Source organism: Sebastes umbrosus, chromosome 1 (genome assembly GCF_015220745.1).
Source record: "Sebastes umbrosus isolate fSebUmb1 chromosome 1, fSebUmb1.pri, whole genome shotgun sequence".
In the NCBI taxonomy this organism is placed as follows: Eukaryota; Metazoa; Chordata; class Actinopteri; order Perciformes; family Sebastidae; genus Sebastes; species Sebastes umbrosus.
Genome location: NC_051269.1, coordinates 37,127,804 through 37,148,919, shown reverse-complemented (window position 1 = coordinate 37,148,919; position 21,116 = coordinate 37,127,804). Strand labels below are relative to the sequence as shown.

Below are 21,116 nucleotides of genomic sequence, written 5' to 3'. Positions count from 1 at the left end.
TTGTTACTTGTGACCTTCAGTTATTTGCAGTCAGTAATTATCAGTGTCCTGTAAAGGGAATGTACACGCCGTCGCTCTGTCCGGTTCCCTTGGTAACGTTTCCATCCTCATTGCTTAGTGCGGTGGAAAACTGGAGACAGACACGTACAGTACAGTGAGCAGTGATCGTCTGAAGGCAGCCTCCAGTCCAAACCGTGTTCTCTGTGATGAATGAGTGTGTCAACAGAGTATATGAGATATGAGCAGTCGCATAGAAAAAGTGGCAAATTAGAAAATGAGTCTCCAAATGAGGGTTTAATTGCCGTCTTAGATGTGTGGTTAAATTGCAATTATTCAAATTAGGTTTTGAATACTAAACATGAGACAAGGAAAATATACATTTAATCAGACTTTTTAAATATTTGAAATAAAAAAGGATTTTGTTTAATGTAGAAAATAAGGGATTTAGTAAAAATGGTTAACTTAAAGGGCCACTAATGTTTTTGTTTTACGCATGTAGAGGCCTTTTTTTAATCGGTCAACCAATAAAAATGTTACGCACAATGCGTTTTATTATTCTATTTTTTACCCCAAACGGGGCTAATGAATGAATGACATTAGAAGGAAGCTATCGTTTAGCTGCTGAGAGCTCAATCACTACTGTCTGATCTTTCCTACATCCTTTGTTTTGCAACCATCCTCGATTCTAAGCTGTTCTGCGATCACCTGCCGTAATCTACCTTTAAATTTCACATCTCTGTATTCTTTTATTTCTTTATCTTAAAGTGGAGACGAAGTGAATGTTTATCATGCCATTTTGGGTGATGATGTTTGCATGGACGGTAGCTCTGAGTGGTCAAACAACCCTCTTTTGCCTTTTAACGGATGCGAGAAAACGCAGAAATTTGAACCTGTTCCACAAACTCTGATGACGGAAGAAGGTTTCGGAGTCGGTGTGTAAACGTGATTGACACAACGTGAGGTCGTATTTATTTTTAAACGTGCGACAATTTCAGACGAAAAATACGGACTTGGTGTGCAAAGGCCTTAAGTCAGATCTCAGGTCACAAAGAGTACTGCTACACCTATGACAACGGTTGTATAATGGCCTCTGAGGGCTTTGGAGGAGCTTTCTAAAGTTTGAAAAATAACCCTGATGACATCACCAGGTGATTACATCATTAGGGTTGACTTGACTTTGGTTTGAGAAGAGAAAATATATAACAAAAAGCCTGCGTTACAAACGGGAGGTTGAAAAACGTGGGCATTAACCAGGCAGGGTGGGTCAAACAAAATTATGCTATTCGTTGCATTATGGGAAATGTAGGCTGTGGAGCTTTTGGAGCTTCACTAATAATCAATCAATTTTGTGAGTTCCTCAACTTTCTTGTAGTGCAATACTAAATTGTTGGAGTGACCCTTTAAATCTCTGATTTCACTTGTAGTTGAGTGTTTAATCTGGCACAAGAAGGCGTACACAATAAGAGAGGCATGTTGATTGTTCATAGCTTGATCTCAGATCTGTAAAACACATTTTAACAGCTTGTGTAATCCTCTTCCTTTGCAGCCTCACATTTATCTTTTCTTATTTTCTTTCTGCTTTAATCAGCAGGGTGACACAGTGCTGAGAGCAGCAGTTTCACAAATTCTTGACCTCAATTACAACAACCCCGCTGGTTTTTATTGTAGCAATCAAATCAGCGACCAATTTACACCTCACATTTGATGTTGTACTTGAAAAACCGTGAAGAAGAGCCAGTGGTCCATTAACCAGAGGAGCCATATTCATGCATTGCAAACATCTGCCCTGATGAACACCAGTGACACTGAAGCTCCGGGAGTTCTGCTCTGTGGCTGATTTTAAAATCAGTAAAGGTTACCCGCTGCAAGCTGCCCTGGACGGCTTCATTAGCAATAATTATCTCCTCCTTTTAATATTTCAGTAATCTGTATCTGACCTCTGCTCTGACCTCCCCGTGGAGGGGAGGATCACTCAAGCTCTGCATTATATTATATTATTAACAGGAGCCTCTAGAATAGAATAGAAAATACTTTATAGTCTGCTTTTCATGTACAAAAGGCAGACATTTGTCTTTGGTTTGCCTGTGTAAAAACTGCTATTTAAAAAGTAAATTAAAGTGGCAGTATGTTTTTGGCATCATTGGGCAAAAATTCCATAGACTCATAGACAGCAGATGGACAGCAGACCTCAGATCAGTTCTTACTGCTTGTTTTCCTCCGGTCTGTGAAATCTTGCAGATGCTGTTAGGATGTTAGGATGTAGCGACTGTTTGATAAAAATAACTTTTTTCAATCATGTTTGCTACAATCTGGCCTATTTCAGCTTCAAAGTACATCCGCATAAAAACAGAACACACCAATAGAAGCTAAATTAAAAAGAAGCACCAGGACTGAATCAAGGTTAGATAGATATAAAGTGCTTTGTGCTGAAGTAGAAGGCTGGCTTCAGAAAGTGGCTGTCCTTTCAGATTGAGATACTTTATGGCAACGGGGACAAACTATATTTTTTATAGATGCTTTGCACAGGGGACTCTGTACCTTTGCGCTGAGGGCAGTAGCTTGAAGTGGGGATGTAAGGGATGGCTGTGGTCATCTAAGATCTAAGAACCAACGATGCATTTAAGTTCCTCTTGTTCCCGTTTCCGACACTAGGAGGCAGCATCGGTCTACTTAAACGTCAGGATGACTTCTGCAACACAGGCAGTCAATGTTTGCTGAAGTCTTTGCATGATAAAGTTTTATTGTTGAATTTATGGAAGCTCAAGAATGGCAGTAATGTAAATACACCTTATATGCTCATATTATCTGTGTGTTTCACAGCACAGGAGATGACTCTTTGTCCTCAGAGAGCTTTAACTCCCCCTGCGTGCCATCAGCGTTGTATACAGAATTAAAGCATGACAGCAGGACTTTGTTTCCATCTGACAGCATGAACTATGACACAGGTTACGTCTGCGGGAATAGATGTTCAGATACGTGAGCACAAGCTGTATTATTAGCTTCCCTTCCAACATTATCAACAAGAAAGGAGAGGTGTGAACAACGAACATAAAGATCGCTGAGTGATGAAAGCTGGAATCTAATTTGCATAATTACCCCATTAATATTGCAGATGGTGCTTCACTTTATTCTGTTATGATGCTTCAGATGCCTCCTCATATCTGTGACTGTTGCTGCTCCAACACTCTGAGCCTGAGCAGACCTACAGATATCCACAACACAGAAATGAATTGCACATGCAGAATTAGTAGCTTTCCTCCGACACAAAGGCCTCTCTGTATGGTGATTTTGTGCTGTTGTATTATCTCATGCAAGTGCATGCACCGAGATTTAACTTCTTCCAAGCTTCCCAGAGGTGGGCGATACCAAACCTTTTTAATTCAATATAATACAGATAATTTTTGTTACAGTTTTAATGATACCAATGTTTACCATTTCTTAAATGTGATTTTACAAAATAATGGTTATTGTTAGAGAAAAAAAAAGATAATTACACTCAAAGGCAAATCACATGATACATAGCGAACATTAAAAACAAATTTATTACAAAAGCAAATACGAGTACAGTTAAATAACAATGTTTGTGCCACTAAGGGTAAAATAATAGTCCAGTATATTTACAGAAATACTGTGATTAAAGCTGCAGTGGGAAGAATAGTTTTGGCATTATTGGGTAAAAATTCCATAATAACCTTTCAGCATATTGTAATTCAAGTGTTCTGAGAGAAAACTAGACTTCTGCACCTCCTCATGGCTCTGTTTTCAGGCTTTAGAAAATCTAACCCGTGACGGGAGACTTTGACCAATCACAGGTCATTTCAGCGAGAGGGAGCGTTCCTATTGGCTGTTCATTCAACAGAGGCAGCTGTCAATCACTTGCGAACTCCGATCAAACGGTCAAACAAAGCAGTGCTGATAAAATATGAATCAATATTTTGTTACTGTTATGTCTATTTCTCACCTCAAATGTTTTCAGAAACATCTTGTTGCGTACTGTTTAGCTGTAAAATGAGAACGTTAGCTCCAGCTGGTGCGCGATGCTTGGTACTGTATTTCCTCAACTGATCTCAAGATGGCGGCCGGGTCACAAACTTTCAGATTTTACAGCAAAACAGTACACTACAAGATGTTTCTGAAAACATTTGAGGAGAGAAATATTCATTACAGAAACAGAATATTGACTCATATTTGATCAGCGCTGCCTAGTTTGACCGTTTGATCAGAGTTCACGAGTGATTGACAGCTGCTCAGAGACGGCAAGGCTCGAGCTCGGCTCTGATTGGTTGTTTTCCTCCGGTCTGTGAAATCTTGCAGATGCCATTAGAGGACACAGAGGCACATGATTTTTTTCAGATTACCTGTCTCATGCACTACTGTCAGGATATAGTGACCGTTTTATAAAAAAACTTTTTTTAATCTGCTCCAATCTGCCTACTCCAGCTTTAAATAATAAACCTCCTTTCAGGATGTGTAGTTTTTAAATGTGTGAAGCTGCTACTTGTGTTGCTGTGTTTTGCACTTTATTGTCAGAAATAGTGCTGTATTTGTATCCACACGTGACAAGTAGCACCACACCATACTACGTTTCCTGTCTGACATTATCCTCTCACATGTTTGATGTGGAAGTGTGAGACTGTGCGCTGCTGTGCGCCAGGTTCTGATTGGTTTCCACACTCAGGCGAGACAGCACAGCTAAATATGTCAGGGTTGTTTTGGCACAAACATACAAAAGTAGTGAAGACGTTTGGAAGTGATGCAACCACCCACGTTTGTATTTATATCATTTTAATATCAATATATTTCCAAAGGAATCGGTACCAAATGAGTAGTTTATGAGTATCGATACCACAGTACCCATCCCTACTATGTGGCTCAGTGAGTGGCAATCCATTCAGCAGTTTGATAAGAGAAGTAATGCTATATTTGGATGTTGTTACAGGCTGAGAGCTGCAGGTGGTGGTAGTGATCTTTTTTAAAACAGCCATGTTCTTCAGGTGAGTCCAGTTTCCACTCACACAAACATCTGTTCACGTTTACAGAAAATGCAGTCCTGTGGGAAGTCCAGTCGTTTTGGTGTTATGGGTTGTTTTTTAATGATGCATCTTCACACAGTTTCCTCAATAAGCTCTGCTGAGGTTGCTGAACATGATGCTCAGCTCTGTTGGAGAGAAAATCTATAAAACTTGTAATTCAAAATGTTAATACCCACACAACAATGCTTTAGGTCATTAAAAAACAACAATAACCTTCAGATTACCTCACCGATCATTGATCAGAGTGATGCAAACATGCTTATCCTCTGCTGTATCGTAGTAGCTCAGGGCTGAGAGAGTGGGGGAATAATTGAGTATATTGTTAGATATTTCTCTTTGCGAACACACCCTGTTAAATCATTGCTGTCCCGTGTTGAAGGGTCTTTCATGTGTTCAGTTTCATGGTGAGGGACACCAGATTAAATCGGATACAAGCCATCAGTTCAAGCCGGGTGCAGCTCATCTCTTTCTAAAGGGTAAACAATACATTTTATATGGCAGAAATACGGGCAGGAGGTTCATAATAGAAGCCGCATGCAAATGAAGTATTTATGAAAGTACAAATAAACTGAACCAATAGCGGTCGCCATGTTTTGATTATGGAGAGAAATATGTTTGTGTACACTGCATTCACCAGTCTTTCAGGAGGAGCTCGGAGATTAAGAGTTATTTTCTTGGATGTGCATCAGAATGCAAACGCACACTCTCCGTGACTCACAGTGAGCACAATGAAAGATTAAGGGACTAAAAACAAGTGTCATATTTATTCAGATTGATTAAATAAGTAGAAATTAGGATTCAGTTGGAGAGCATTGAGAAAACAGACATTAATAGAAGTTCATTGGTGGGGTAATTGCTCATTAGTTTTAATTTCCAGCCAATTTGCGGCTGCTGTCGAACAGTGTGAATGGGCTGTTTTTACTCCGTGGTTGTCTTCTCCAATCAGACGCCGTGCTTGACACACAGAGCCTCTTTGACATTTTGTGTCAAAGGGATCACGCTGCTCCGTCACTCGTAGTTTAAATTAAGTCTTAAAGGAGAGTTTGAATCGGCCTCTAATCAACGGGCCTACATCGCCGCAATAACGACATCCACATTTAATAACAGAAATCATGAACTGGCATTCAAGTAAAATGAATGAGACCACTCTCTGTGTTTGCTCATAATGTCGGTGTCACCTCCGAGTGAGTAGAGCCGAGCCTTCAAGTAACCACATTAGTGTGCTTTGGGTGTTTGACTTTTACTGCTCAAACAAAACACTGTCGAACGTCCCCTCATCTTTCCATCTTAATGCAAAATGTTCCACTGAATTTATGTCCTCCTGCCGAGGTGTTTTCACAGGTACGTTTGGCAATGGTTGGTCTAGAGTGAAATGTCTAACAACCATTAGATTTATCATAATGGAATTTTGTACACATTCAACCCGATCTCATGGGAAGGGGTATAAATAGCACGACATTACAAAGACATTCAGCATGTCATGAGGATGCATTTCAGGCTTTTTGCGGGTCATTTGCAAGGTATGCCACGCAACAAAACTACGGTAACGTCCGCAGTTAGGTTTAGGCAACAAAACCACATAGTTACGTTTAGTAAAAACATCATGGTTGGGCTTAAAATAAGCATGTAAACTCAGTATAATACATACGGAAACAACGTAACATAAGTACAGAAAAAGCGTCACTAAAAAACCTGTGACAAACATCACTAACGTAGCTTACAAAACAAAACACCGGCCTCCATAAGCAGTCTTTCTCACTTTTTATTCTACATCACTAGCTCTGAGCGTAGAATATTTACATGGATGCATTTACATTGCAGTCAGTACAGACTACATGGCGAACAAAAGACACGCCAAAAGCAAGAACTACGTTCTTATTGCACGCTATAATGGTGAATTATCGTGTCATTCATACGTCCTTTTAGTGCGACCGGGCTGACACATTCATGGTTCCCAGGAGATAAAACCTACAGACTTCGGTGATCCATGACTCTTCTTCTTTTAGGTGGCTAAAACCCGTTTTGCTGCCGGCCCCGTCCACAGCAGTACATTGCTTTGCTCCCGTGCTGGTACTCCTGTGTGCTTCTCCAAACTGGGGGTGCCGACCTCCGTCTACTGTAGGTAATACACCAACTATGGACCTAAGTACCTCATACAACCCCACTTCTAAACACCCAAACTATCCCTTTAAACTCAAAGCACTGCTGTAAGTACAGTCAGTCCGTTCTCATTCCCAGGGCGTCAAATACCGATGCTTTGTCACGCCCCTCAACGCGTGATAGTGATGCACAAGGCACATGTGAGAAAGTGGTCGGGGAGTGTGATGACATAGTTTAAATAGCGAAAAACACTGTTGTTCGTGTCCTGTGTGAAACCAACGATGTGTTGTTTGTCTTTGTGTTTCACAATTTAATTTTCACATAAACGTAGCAATTTTAAGCCCAACCAGGATGTTTTTTCCCAAACATAACTAAATAGTTTTGTTACCTAAACCTAAGCAAGTGTTTTTAGTTTGAATTCACAACATTAACCATGTGTTTACTGCGACCATAGTGGAGCATCATAGTTTGACGCGCTGGGCTACCCAGTGTGTTAAAAAGTGACGCCAAGGGGTCCTGACAAAGCATCAGTTTGTGACGAGTTTGGATGGTAGAGCCTCACACAGCCGCTAGCGGGGCTATGGACTCTTGTTTGTCACATAATGAGGAATTTGAGGTAAACGGTGAAGCTGGATAAGGTGCTGACTAATAAAGCTGCATGAAAGGAGAGAAGCCTTTGAGGTAAATCACTCCCAGTGATTCAGTCTGTTGTCTGAGGCAGAGGATGTACAATTATCAAGTTTGGCTGTTATCCATTTCCTCCTCAGTTGTACCATTTAACAAGACAACAGATTCTCTGAGCACTCGGCTTCCTGTCTAAACAGTGGCTCGTAGATGGAGCGAGAGATGGCAGAAAGAGAGAGAGAGGAAGTGGCGAAGTGAGGTTCTCATTCTCCTTGGACGGTATATCTGCGACCGTGAAGCAAGGCTGCGGGCCGGTGGCAGATTAATGTCTGAGTGAAAGTGTCTTCATTGGGTCTGAGTGCTCCTCAGTCGGAGGACAGCTTATAAAGAGTAAAGATGTAAGAAGTGAGTTGGGACTACGTCTTATCGTGACAGTAAAGGTACACAAGAGTCTCAGAACAACACAGAGTTTGAAGAGATACGTCTTTGTGAGATTTGTCTACTCTACAAAATCGGTGGCTGTCGGCCTCCCAGTGTCGCACGGGTCACACTTATCTCCTGTCCAGCATGCAGCGCCGTATTTTTCTCATTATGTGCGGCTCTATATAGAACTGTTCCCTCCTTTAATCAGTAAGACTGATTCAGAAGTTGCTGTCGGGGCAGAATTTGAATGAGTGAGATAAGGCCACGGAGAAAAATGCAACACAATGGCCCTCAGTCGGGTTGGATAACAAATGCATCCTTTTTTATTTTTAGACATACTGTGCAGGGAGAAGAGAGGAAAAGAGGGCCCTCATAAAGAATAGTTCCCAGTGGAGATATGAAATCCGATTTATTCATAGTTCTTCAGCTCGGAACTGTAAAAGATTGACAACGGAGTGATTTGCCACATCTGTTAATCTTCCTAAATGAGCACTGAGTCAGATCTTTGCTACGGCCTCGTGCACTAAATAATTCACAATACTGCACTTCAGTTTTATTCTCATCTTCTTCTTTTTTTTCTCACTGTCAACTGTCAGGAGCCTAACATGTATCTTGAGGCGCTTCTGTATATTTTTTTTCATATTGAGCTATGCTCATTAGGGGCAGCCTTTTGGGAGTAGGTGATAACAGCAAAGAGAAACAATGAGAGAAGGGATCATCTTTTTAAGCTATTCGTCCACATGGTGACATAAAAGTGATGTGTTTTACTTTGATAGATTTTCCAGCATGTGCATATGCTCCTCTATTAAGACCTTATTGGGTCTCACAAGTCATTAAAGTAATCATTTCTGCAGAACATTTCATTGTCCACCATAAATAGAGACGTTTTACCTGCACCGAGCAGATCGGTGATGACCACAGCAGCATCTGAGAAATGGTTCCTTTTGAACAATCACTGCTGTTTATCGCACCATCATTTCCCGCCTCCGACGCTCTATTTTTTTCATTCCCTGATATAATGATTTTAATATTCCATTGACTGTGTCTTTGCTGGTCTGCTGAGCAGGAAGCAGACGTTTCCATCAGCAGAGCCGCGCCTGGCATTCATCATCAAAGGTCTGCCCAGGAAACAGACAGCTTTACACTCATCTGCATCTGCTTGGTATGCCAACTGAGTGAACATCCACATCATCCTACCCACACTGTTATTTCTGATTAGCATATAATGCATCAATTACTTCACTTTCACTAAACAGAAAAGCTACCGCAAGTTTCGTTTCCAAGGCAACTATGAAGAGTGCTGGTGGCAGCAGTAAATTGGTTTGGCTGTGGAAGTTTGGATTGCGACGGCAAAAGCCAAATGTTGGACAACACAATGGTTCTCCATCACAGCCGATCCTAAAGCATGGAAGGAGATAAGAGAGTGTAGTGAGGACTCAACGGTTTAAAGGAACAGTGTGTGATATTTTAGGGGATCTATCGGCAGAAATGGAATATAATATTCATAACTATGTTTTCATTAGTGTATAATCAACTGAAACTAAGAATCGTTAGCTTAGAATGAACCCTTCATATCTAGAGCGGGTCCTCTTCACGGAGTCCATCATGTTGCTCCGCCATGTTTCTACAGTAGCCCAGAACGGACAAACCAAACACTGACTCTAGAGAGTGCCTTAATGCCTGGTTCAGACTACATGATATTTTTGATGGTTATGATAGTCACTATGTCAGATTTGAGAGTCATAAATTCTTGTTGTGACTTGGCCGAGAGACATGACAGACGACATCATCGCTGGCCGTCTTTCATGTCGTGCGTGGAGTCATCAGGAAGGAAGCTTGATGCTAATGGCAGTAGCCGACTCTCCGGGTTGCTGAAGTGCCTCTGCTATTTCACGTTAGCTTTTTTTCTTTTTTTTTCACTCTGTCTTGGTAGTCCCTCGAGGAAACATCAAAAAAAAAAGGTGTTGTTGCCATAGCTCCAAAAATCTTTCCTCCATTTCAAAATTCCACCTCACAGCACCAACATCGTACCTCTTTGCCTGCGTGGCAAGTCATGATAAGAGATAAAACGGTTGTCGTTCCCGATCAGAGCTCACACCCTACGACGGCTGTGTTGGGCTACAATCGGACTGCTATTGTTTAGTCTGAACCAGCCTTTAGCGTTTTTACGTTACTTGAAGGCCACCGTAGTTCTCCGACACACTTGTGAAACTGCGGTAACGTGAGCCGCAGAGTGCAAAACAGTGGTTCCGCCAGCTGCCGTCTGACTTCCGTTGCTCCTAAAGTAGTGTTATTATGGTAAGGATGACCTCTGAGCGAGGCGAACGGCGTTACCACGGTTTTGCACTCGGCGGCTCACGCTACCGCAGTCTTGGAAAGGAAGAAGTGAGCAGAGGGGTACTCAGTTAGTTGCAATCTGCAACCACACAACTAGATGCCACCAAATCCTACACACTGTACCTTTAACTAAACAAAATAAGTGGATACACACACTCATTATTTCTCTACCTATGAAGACAATCCACTACGGCTCTTCCCTATAGGCTATCCAAACCACACCTGTAACCATCAGGGATGCAAAACGCTGCCACTAAAGGTTTAAAACTCAAACAGGTTCTCACACAGAAAGAGAAACACACATATGGTCAGCATAGGTACCATCATGACATTTACGTATTTAGAAATGTCAGTGTTTAGCACATTGCAGCCGTACATCACATCCGTCCCACTATGACAGTTTAACAACAGATGCCACTCGCACGTCGTTATTCCTTCAAGCTGTCTATAGATATAATATAATTACTCTATATAATTGCTTCCCATATGGTAAATTATGTCAGTAACAGGCAATACTTTTCTTATTATCATAATATTTCTGAGAATAAAAATGGATGTTAAGCTTTGACTACTAAGTCCACAAACTCTCCCACTCATTCGTAGACAGCTGTACATCACAACTGTGGGTGTTTATCTTTCTTTTTTCATTTTTTATCATAGGAGTGATTCCAGTTTATGGAAGCTTTTATCTTTGATTGAACAACAAAAGCAACAGTGCTTTACTTCAAATAAAAAGAGAAGGACTGGGCAGTATTAGTGGCACAGTGGTTGAACAAAGCAAAAAGCAGCAAGAGAGAATCTTAAACTGCATTAAAATTAAGACAAAGGACCTCACAGTGTTTGGTACTGTGATTAACCAGTAATCTCTAGAAAGAAATCCACACAAAAACACCAGTTTATGGTGTTTTTTGCACTGATTTTGCACTTCTGTATTAAAATAGGCACCCTACCCCTTGTATTATCGTTTCAATCCATTTTTACAAAGTGGACTTGGAAAAAGCAGGATTTAAAATGGGATTGCCAAGATGTGAATATATATGACGCTGGCAGAAATCAGTTTATCAGGCAAATGATGAGCCATAACGCTTTATTCTGATTTGCGTTTCTTATGTGCTTCCTTTGTGTTTGGTTCTCCGAGGTGTGCTGTCTCTGGGGGAACATGGGGAACTGCTGTACATACAATTAATTCAAGCACCTGTAGTTTCGCTCCACTCGTACCTCTCCTTATATTTCCCTTTATCCTCTGAAGGATGTCTTTGTTTTATTTTACTGTGAAATGGCCACACTTCAGCTAGAAAGAAAATCTATAGAAAGAGTTATACAACATGTGATCCAGCCCTGCATGGTAATTATGGTAATGAGAGCTCATATTGGTCGTGTATTATGAGGGCTTGTCTCTCTATATGATCGGGCCAAACAATGGCAATTATGGATACATGTTTAAAGTCCCTAGTAGATGATTCATGTTGGCTTTTGTGACCCCCTGATTTCCTCTATAAGGTCAAAATGTAAACTTTTAAATTCAAAATATCCCTTAATAAAATGAACAGATTGCCATTGCCTTTACTGAGCACATTTCTGATTTATATGACTTCTTGACTTCTCACTTACATAGCAGGATACATTTCAGAATTTAAAATGACACAACCTGGAGTATCAGGAGGATTTCTTTTGAAATTTGTATGCAATAATCAGTAATTTGAGCTTTTAAATTACAGGAACTGAAGTTAAAGGTTGTTCACGTCTTCATATCAATAGGTTACAGCCACTCTTTTTTAATACAGTTATGCTTTATTATGCATAACTGGTGGCGACTCCTCTGGTTGCAAAAAGAAGTCTGATTGTATAGAAGTCTATGAGAGAACGAGCCTACTCCTCAGTTGATCTATTACCTCAGTAAACATTGTAAACATGAGTTTATGGTCTCAATCGCTAGTTTCAAGTCTTCTTCAATACAGCATGATGTTCATTTAGTAAATTATGGTCCCGTTTAGAGTCAAATAGACCATAAAGCAGGGGATGCTTTAGGGCGTGGCTACTTTGTGATTGACAGGTCACTACCACGGCGTTGACCGGTCTGGGAGTTGTCCGTGTTTTCGTGTTAATTTTTGATCGCCTAAATTGTCTTATTTAGTGTTCGGTTGTACTTAGCTCCACCCTCTTGTGTCTCCTCTGGTTGTAAAAAAACAAGACGGCGACGGCCAAAATGCTGAACTCAAGGCTTCAAAACAGCAGCCCACAAACCATTGAGTGACGTTACAGTGACTATGTTCACTTCTTACATACAGTCTATGTTTCAGTGTCAGGTTGTTTGCATTTGTTACTGGTGTACCTCATGCCATACCAGTTTTTTTGGTGTTTTTCCATCGTACTTTGCCTCCGCCAGCTCTCTCAGTTTTGTTTTTGTTACCAGATTTATTATTAAAGCTCGCCTTTCATTAATTTGACCTGCCTGCCTGGTGTTTTGCATTTGGGGCCTACTCTTTGAAGTGAAACCTTGGCGGTTGTTTTATCTTTGACATCCCTTAAATAGATGTTAAAATGTCAACATGTTATTAAACATGATGTTCTGTTAATTCGCAGAACACCAGCCGAGGCGTCAGCTGGGGTTCAGTTTTGCCCCAGGGCCCTCCTGTGGGTTTCCAGCCATGTTTATTCTATTTCAAAAGCGTCCTTCACACGACAAATTCTCAAATATTAATTTCAGCTGCATTTCTATTAATATGACAGCAACGATTCAGTAGAAACAACCCCGTAAAAAAGACAGCGTCTGATGTGATTTACGAATACAACAACCAAACCAGACAGCCCGGTCGATCAATATGGCATGACGTATGAACTGTAAATCTATCGCTTGTTTCGTTGCACGATGCCTCAGCTGTGTGACTCACCCTGGCTGTGCACGGCACGCCTCCCACTTGAGCATCAATCTTGTATCTTAAGTCTCTTGTTTTCTCTCCACCACCAGAACCATAAGACATCTGAATTAAAGATGGGCCCGAGACACACCATCGCTCATCGTCCCCAAACTGCTCCGCCACCTGCAGAGATTCTCTAAGTCGCTCACTCTCTCTAACAAGAACACACAAGAAACACAAGAAAGTTGAGATCTTGTAAGTCAGGCTGGAGGATGCTGACTTTATGTTTTTAAATGTGTGTGGGGAAAGTGATAATTTTTTAATGTTTTGCATAATGAGACTTGAATTTGACACTTTAGACATGTAGTCTGGTGGTGGAGGTCAGAGTAAGAATAAGAATCAGGTCTTGTTGAGCTCAAGGGTCAGCGCCTAGCTAATATATTATAACCACGCAAGTGTGAATGAATGTGTGAACGTGTCAGGGGAAAACAATACAGAGAACCTGGTTATTATGGGAAAATCCTTATTATATAATAGCTCCTTTGACACTGCATAATTGCTATTCAAAACACACAAAACACCAGTTGTTCGCCAGGTGCAAGTCATTAAGAGATAAAAACATCTTTGAAACACTTTGAAACACCAAAGAAAATGCAAGCATGCCTTGGTTCGAGTTTTGTCTCTTTGTTTAGAAGCTCTCTTTGCAGCTTTTAGATTTGCTGTGCCGCATAAAGGAGCGCTAAACATCATCCGAATCAAGGCTACTGCTGATTTATAATTCTGAATTGTAACTTGCAAAATTATTTTATTTTATACTTAAATCCCAAAACCAGAAATGTATAGTTTAAATGTCACAGGTTGGCTCAAAAGTGTTGGATGCATATGGATTTTTACAGCTAACAAAGTTCAATCAAGAGGGACTTATATAACAAGAAGTGGACGTGGTCACCGTGACGTCACCCATTGGTTTGTGGACTATGGTTTTGAAGCCTCGAGTTCGGCATTTTGGCCGTCGCCATCCTGTTTTTTTGCAGCCAGAAGTAACACGAGAGGGTGAAGCTATGCACAACTGAACGCTCAATAAGACATTTTTAGGCGACCAAAATGTTACAATTAACTTTCATGAACTGAAAACTCACTGTGAAAGGGTTAAAATTGTAAGACGAAAACACGGACAACTCTAAAAGGCAAATAAGCATCCCCTGCTTTATGGTCTATTTGACTCTAAATGGGACCATAATTTACTAAATGAACATCATGCTGTATTGAAGAAGACTTGAAACTAGTGATTGAGACCATAAACTCACGTTTACAATGTTTACTGAGGTAATAAATCAAGTGAGAAGTAGGCTCATTCTCTCATAGACTTCTATACAATCAGACTTATTTCTGCAACCAGAGGAGTCGCCCCCTGCTGGCTATTAGAAAGAATACAAGTTTAAAGCACTTCTGCATTAGCTTTACTTTTCAGACCCTGAGGTTGCCCACTGGTTGAAATGTGAGAGTTTTTGCCGGAGAGCGATGGCTGAAGATGGATGGATGTGACGTGTAGTGGGAATTCGTATGAGCTCAGTTGAAGGACCCATGGATGAGGAGAACTGGAGGTGAATGGGGTGGAGGAGGGTTGTACGGATCCGACACTGAAATGACAGCTGACAGCAGCAGAGAACAGAACAGTTTTGACAGCAGCGAGGTGATTGGCTCACTGAGGTCGTGGTCAACTCTGATCGGTGTTACTGAAAGAGTGGCTGCCCTCGGTCAGCTGATTTGAGTTGGAAAAGGAAGAGAGAGGATGTAAATAAATAGCATGAAGACAGTCCTCTGATTGAACTTCGGCTAAGCTTCATTTGGATGTTGAATTAACATGAAGTACTGAATCAATCCCTCGTCTTAATCTGGTATGATTTCACACAGACGATCAGATTAAGCTGACAATGTTCACATATTGAGTGGATGCGAGTGGATGCGAGTGCCGGGCTGCTTGTTGTTGTGCATTTCTGCAGACAATCCGAGGACTGTTGAGGCAGTGTGTGTGTTCTTCCCTGTCTGTATAATCAATCATTTTTATCATATCAATGACAATGCGAAAGGGGTCACTCTGAGTTATAAACCTACAGAGATTCATCACCTGCATCTGCAGTTCCCCTCAGCTTTACAGAGTGATATAACTCACTTTATAGTGAGTTTCAGCTCGTTGTCTGGCCGCAACTTTGCTGTTTTGGTTCGCTCTCAGTGTAGTTTTGGGCTGCAGCAGGCAGCTGCTTTCAACAAAAAAGGTTAAAAAACCCCACTGTATGCTACCTGCTGAGCACCAAACCGCAGACAGACACAGTTAGAGACTAGTCGGTGAACACAGTGGAGCATTTAGACGCTAAAGAGTCAGATATCTCCATTAGGAGTTGGAAGAGACCAAAAATAAATGATAATCACTGTCTATCACTGATTCATCCATTTGAGAGCGAAGTGCCCTATCTGGACTTTTTTTTTTGTAACTGTGACAAAATACTGCCCAACTGTTTTAAAACCAAGCATCTGAGCCTTGAAATAAAGATGATACAATTAAAAGCTGTACTATGTTTATATATTAACAATGGAAAAATGGCAATTTAGCAGCTCCCACCAGCATCATTTCAGCAGCAGCAACCAAAGCTTTTAACCAACTGTAGACGACCTGACAACAACTAGTGAGCAGCTAGTGGATCATTTAGTCACTAACGAGTTGGTGGAGACCAAAAACAGTGAAAAGAGGACGAATATCAGACTAACATTCGTCAGGTGGCCAGAAACACGGCTCAAAATGAATTATAATGTTGCTCTGTGTCTGCCCGTCATAATTATGTTTTCATTCATTTATAATCACCTGAAACTAAGAATCATTGTGTTTTCGTTAGTTTAGAATGAGCCTTTCATATCTACATCATGGATGTATAAAGAGAACTGGATACAGTTGGTGGTGGGGCCCCGTTCATTCCTATAAGTGTTGCTCAGTGGCGCATGATGCCAAAATGGTACCCAGATCTTCCAGCGATCTTCCGTATCCATTGGGCCCATAGAGCAGGCGCTGTAGCGTCCGCTTGGTCGCTACAGGGTCACAACCGTCGCGCTGTCGTCACGGCTTGCTAACTCCGCCTCCCAACCCTCGCTCCAGCCTCAGTCTGGGTCTCATTCACATGAACGGATGAAGGGAAATAGCTCTGGATTCGGCTATTAGTGCATTTTACAACTTTTAGGACCTAATGATTTAAAGAAGGACTATTCAAGTGTTCGTACTGGGAAGTTGATTTACCTAAAAAAAAAATATCCGCTGAGTTACAGACGTCTCTTTCCCAATGTAAGTCTATGGGAAAAAGTATTTTTGGACCCAATGGCATCACGTGACGGACACGGAAGTTGTAGTACCGCCGTTTGGCCACTACGAAAATTGGCATCAACGACTGGTGCTCTTCCTGGGGGCTTGACCTACACAGGGAGCTGGTCCTCTTTACGGAGTCCGCCGTGTTGCTCCGCCATGTTTCTACAGAAGCCCAGAACGGACAAACCAAACACTGGCTCTAGAGAGAACCTTTTGTGTTTTTACGTTACCTGAAGGCCACCGTAAATCTGTGACACGCTTGTGAAACTGTGGTAACGTGAGCCGCAGAGTGCAAAACCGTGGTACCGCCAGCCGCCGCCTGACTTCCGATGCTCCTATTGTAGTGTTATTATGGTAAGGATGACCTCTAAGTGAGGTGAACGGCGTTACCACGGTTTTACACTCGGTGGCTCACGTTACAGCAGTCTTGGAAAAGGAGGAGTGAGCGGAGGGGTACTCAGTTGGTTGCAATCTGCAACCACACCACTAGATGTTGCAGCCACTGATGTACCACATCCTTATTGGTTTGCAGTATATCCTGCTTACTGCTCTGTTGTGTAGGTAAAAGTGGGGGGAAGTAAGTGTAGGTGTGTTTGTGTGTGTGTATGTGTGTATGTGTGTGTGTGTGTGTGTGTGTGTGTGTGTGTGTGTGTGTGTGTGTGTGTGTGTGTGTGTGTGCGTGTGTGTGCGTGTGTGTGCGTGTGTGTGTGTGTGTGTGTGTCACACCTGCAGCTAGCCTGGCTCAGTGGAGCTGTGTATCCCTCGGAGAGGTGATTAAACAGAGTTGAGAGCCAGAGGTCTCTCTCTGTTGGAGTGCAGCAGAATACGTATGTATCTGTTCTGCTTAACATCAACCACACGTCCCACATACATACTGACTCACTGTCTATAGTAGAACATCAGGTTTATTACCAGCAGCACAGTTAAATTATAGGACATTTGCATATGTTTTGACCACCACAAGGAATATCACTGAGCTCATTATCCGCTCTGTTTACTCGACTCCGCAGGTCGTCTCTCGATCGTTTACAAGTGGTCGCTTCGTACCAGGGGCTGGTCTCACAAAAGCAAGCGCTGCTTAAACGAAGATCACAAATGGTGGCGGCGTCACGCTTCACAAACGGTTGCCGCAGACACATTTGCGATTCCCCATATTGATATTCTTACAGTGGCTCCCCATTAAATTCAGAAATCAATTCAAAATCCTTGCTATCACTTTAGAATCAACACATGGTCCGTCTCCTTCTCACAGACTGACTCACTACAGTGCTGTATCTTGTCAGGAGGTCACTGAGGTCATCTGACTGGGGCTTGTTTCGTGTATCACGCTGAAGCCTTTAAGACCATCAAAGGCAATCACTCTTTTGAGGTCGTAACTCCCAGACTTTGGAACTCACTCCCACTGGACTGTAGACACTTTTAAAAAACATCTCACAGCCGGTGTAGACTGGCTTTTGTTCAAGTTTATAGCTTGTTCAAGTGTGTGGTTCGTGGTTGTTTTAAATCTCATTGTCTTATTTCGTTATATGCACTTTGTGATATCTGCTAATGAAAGGCACGACATGAATAAATCTGGAAGTGTTCTCTGAGCTTGCCGAAGCACAAATGTGAAGAAATTTTCAAAAGCGGTCAAACTGTTTGGCTGTAAAATGAGTTTTTCTCAGGACACTATATCTACAATAGTATTCGGGTACATGGGAATATAGTTTTTGAAGTAGACTCGTTATATTTTAGGAGAAAACAGTAGTTCCATGTGCCCAAAGACTAGATGTAATATGACAAGAAAATGTCTGTATCTCAGAAACTACAAGGAGCACAATCGTGTATTTGGTATCTATGAACTCATTACAAGTTTAATATCAAATATGTGCAGACATACAGTATGCCAGCCGGTTCGCACGAAAAGATGTATAAATGCCATGATAAGTACGCCTTTATTGATTTCCGTGTGTCATTTGTACGCCATGTTTCCTGTGTTGACTGCAATGTAAATGCATCTGCTATAAATGCTACGGTAAGAGTTAGTGACGTAGTATAAAAAGCAAGAAAGACCAGACCCAACAAACACCGGACTTTTAACCTGAGACCTGTGTTCCAGACCGTTGTTGACTAGAGTGTTGTTTTGTTACGTTAGTGACGTTTGTCACGTGAAGATTGTCACGTGTTTTTATTGATGTTTATGACGTGTTTTCTGTAGTTGTTTCTCTATGTATTTTACTTAGTTTACGTACTTATTTCAAGCCCAACAGTGAGATTTTTCCTTACCCTAACTAAGTGGTTTTCTTGCCTGAACCAAACTGTGGACGTTTGCATGGCGTACAAATGACAGGCAAAAAGGCTAAAATGCATGTTCATGACAAACGGAACGTCCGTGTAATGTTGTGGTATTTATATAGAGCCATATGCAGCCATATGCAGTGTAAAAAAATAAATAATTCTAAAACATTTAATAAACACAATGTTAGCGTTTTTCCTAATTTTTCCAAAAATCCTGACTTTGACTATTAATAAAAGTGTGATATTTCTTTTGATCTAAAAACGTCAAAGTTGTACTGTTATATACTTTCCCAAAGTATGTCTGCACCAAATTTCAAGACTTTTGACCAATCAGAACAAATGTTGTGGCATTTTTCCTTATCACACTAAATCTAGTCTTTAGGCACAGATCTAAAGTGATCAGTTTTTGGTCACCGGTCACGTGACTAGTAGTCTTTCCTCAGGTTTTGTTCACTTCTGTGGTTTTTAGAGGCCCAGTCCTACAGTATGTAAGAGGAAGTACAGGAGAGAGTGTGTTTGTTTTCTTCACGGAGCAGCTGTCATATGGCGGCCCTCATAAGTAATTGAACTTCAGACTTGATGTAATCAAATATGAAGCTGCAGTGAAATGAAATGCAGTTCGACATGAAGCAGTTTTAAATGAAAACATATTATAAAAGTTTATCTGTGTATTCTGCAATATAGTTTGTCAATTACACTGAATGTTTAAACTAATATAACAGGTAACACTTTATAATAACCATCATTTATAAATGGTAAATTGATAGTTAATAGTTATTTTACTGTTAACAAACAATGAAATGATAATTAACAATGTTTACTAATTATTAGTAATGCTATAATTTATGTTATGTTATTTTATATGCTATATATATATATATATATATATATATATATATATATATATATATATAAGTATTTGTTAAGATATTATTTGTAAACTTTAAAGAAATTGTTTGTAAAACATATATAAATATTACATTGATAGATATTTGTTAATGGTTAATAATTGGTTTGTAAATCATCTATGAACATTATTTTTATAGATAGTTAATGTTTTATAAATGGTTAATTATTGGTTTCCGGTCCATCTATCTCTGTCATGTTTATAGATGTTTTATAAGGCTTACAAATCGGCTGATAATCATTAACTAATACCTAATATAGTATATAAAATGTTATAATGTGTGCAACAATAAACAGTTAATAAATAGTTTACTAACGTAATCAGAACGTAATTGTTATCGTCTCGTATCGGCTATGATACAATATATAATTTCTAAACTAATTATTTCATATTACATAAACTAATGATAAAATAACAGAAATTATAGCATTACTAATAATTAGTAAACATTAATTATCATTTGTAAACAGTTAAATAACTATTAACTAAGTTAAATTAACTATCAATTTACCATTTATAAATGCTGGTTATTATAAATTGTTACCTTAAAGGATAACCCCTGATTAAATGTGTTTGTATGTGTTTTAAGGTGCATTTTCTCCGAGAGTAAAGGAGAAAAGAACATTAATTTAAATTATGCAAAACTAGCTGGCAAATTATACTGAATGGTTGTAAATGACCTTTGAGGGCTGGAGCTATGTAACGCTGAATCAATGCCAAGCTACACTTGTTTGGGGTGTCTTGATCAGAATTCACATCACATCTACAGGATGTAAAAATGCAGAGAGAGCAGATATATTTAGGATGTGGTCCCACACTATTCTATATTTTAGCCAAATCCCATAATACTGAAAATTAGACAGGCCACATAAATTTAGCCTAAAGCTGTAAAGCCTTTTTTACAGGCAGGTTGAGATGGCACTGCTCCATTCTGGCTGCTGTTTCATCTCACAGATACAGTTTTTACTGCACATCTGAAAAAAAAAAGGACATCCTTTCCTTATAGAGTTTAACGGAGAGAGATGCTGAACACCACTTATGTCCTCTGATCAAATGCTTCCTGCTCACTGGTGCCAGCTGAGGGATAAGAGAGGTGGGTGCTAACAATATTCAGCGGCAGAGCTGAGAGCTAAATGCAGCCCTTTAGAGAAATCCTGTTGGCTTTTATCTTACAGATTTACACCTGGCGCTGAATATATACATAG

General features: G+C 40.5%; 1 protein-coding gene across 1 annotated transcript in view; it reads right to left on the bottom strand.

The window, feature by feature from the left end:
* LOC119492355 (inositol hexakisphosphate kinase 2-like) overlaps positions 1–21,116 on the bottom strand; it is a 1,011,171-nt gene that overhangs the window by 296,940 nt on the left and 693,115 nt on the right. The gene's annotated exons all lie outside the window — the stretch shown is intronic.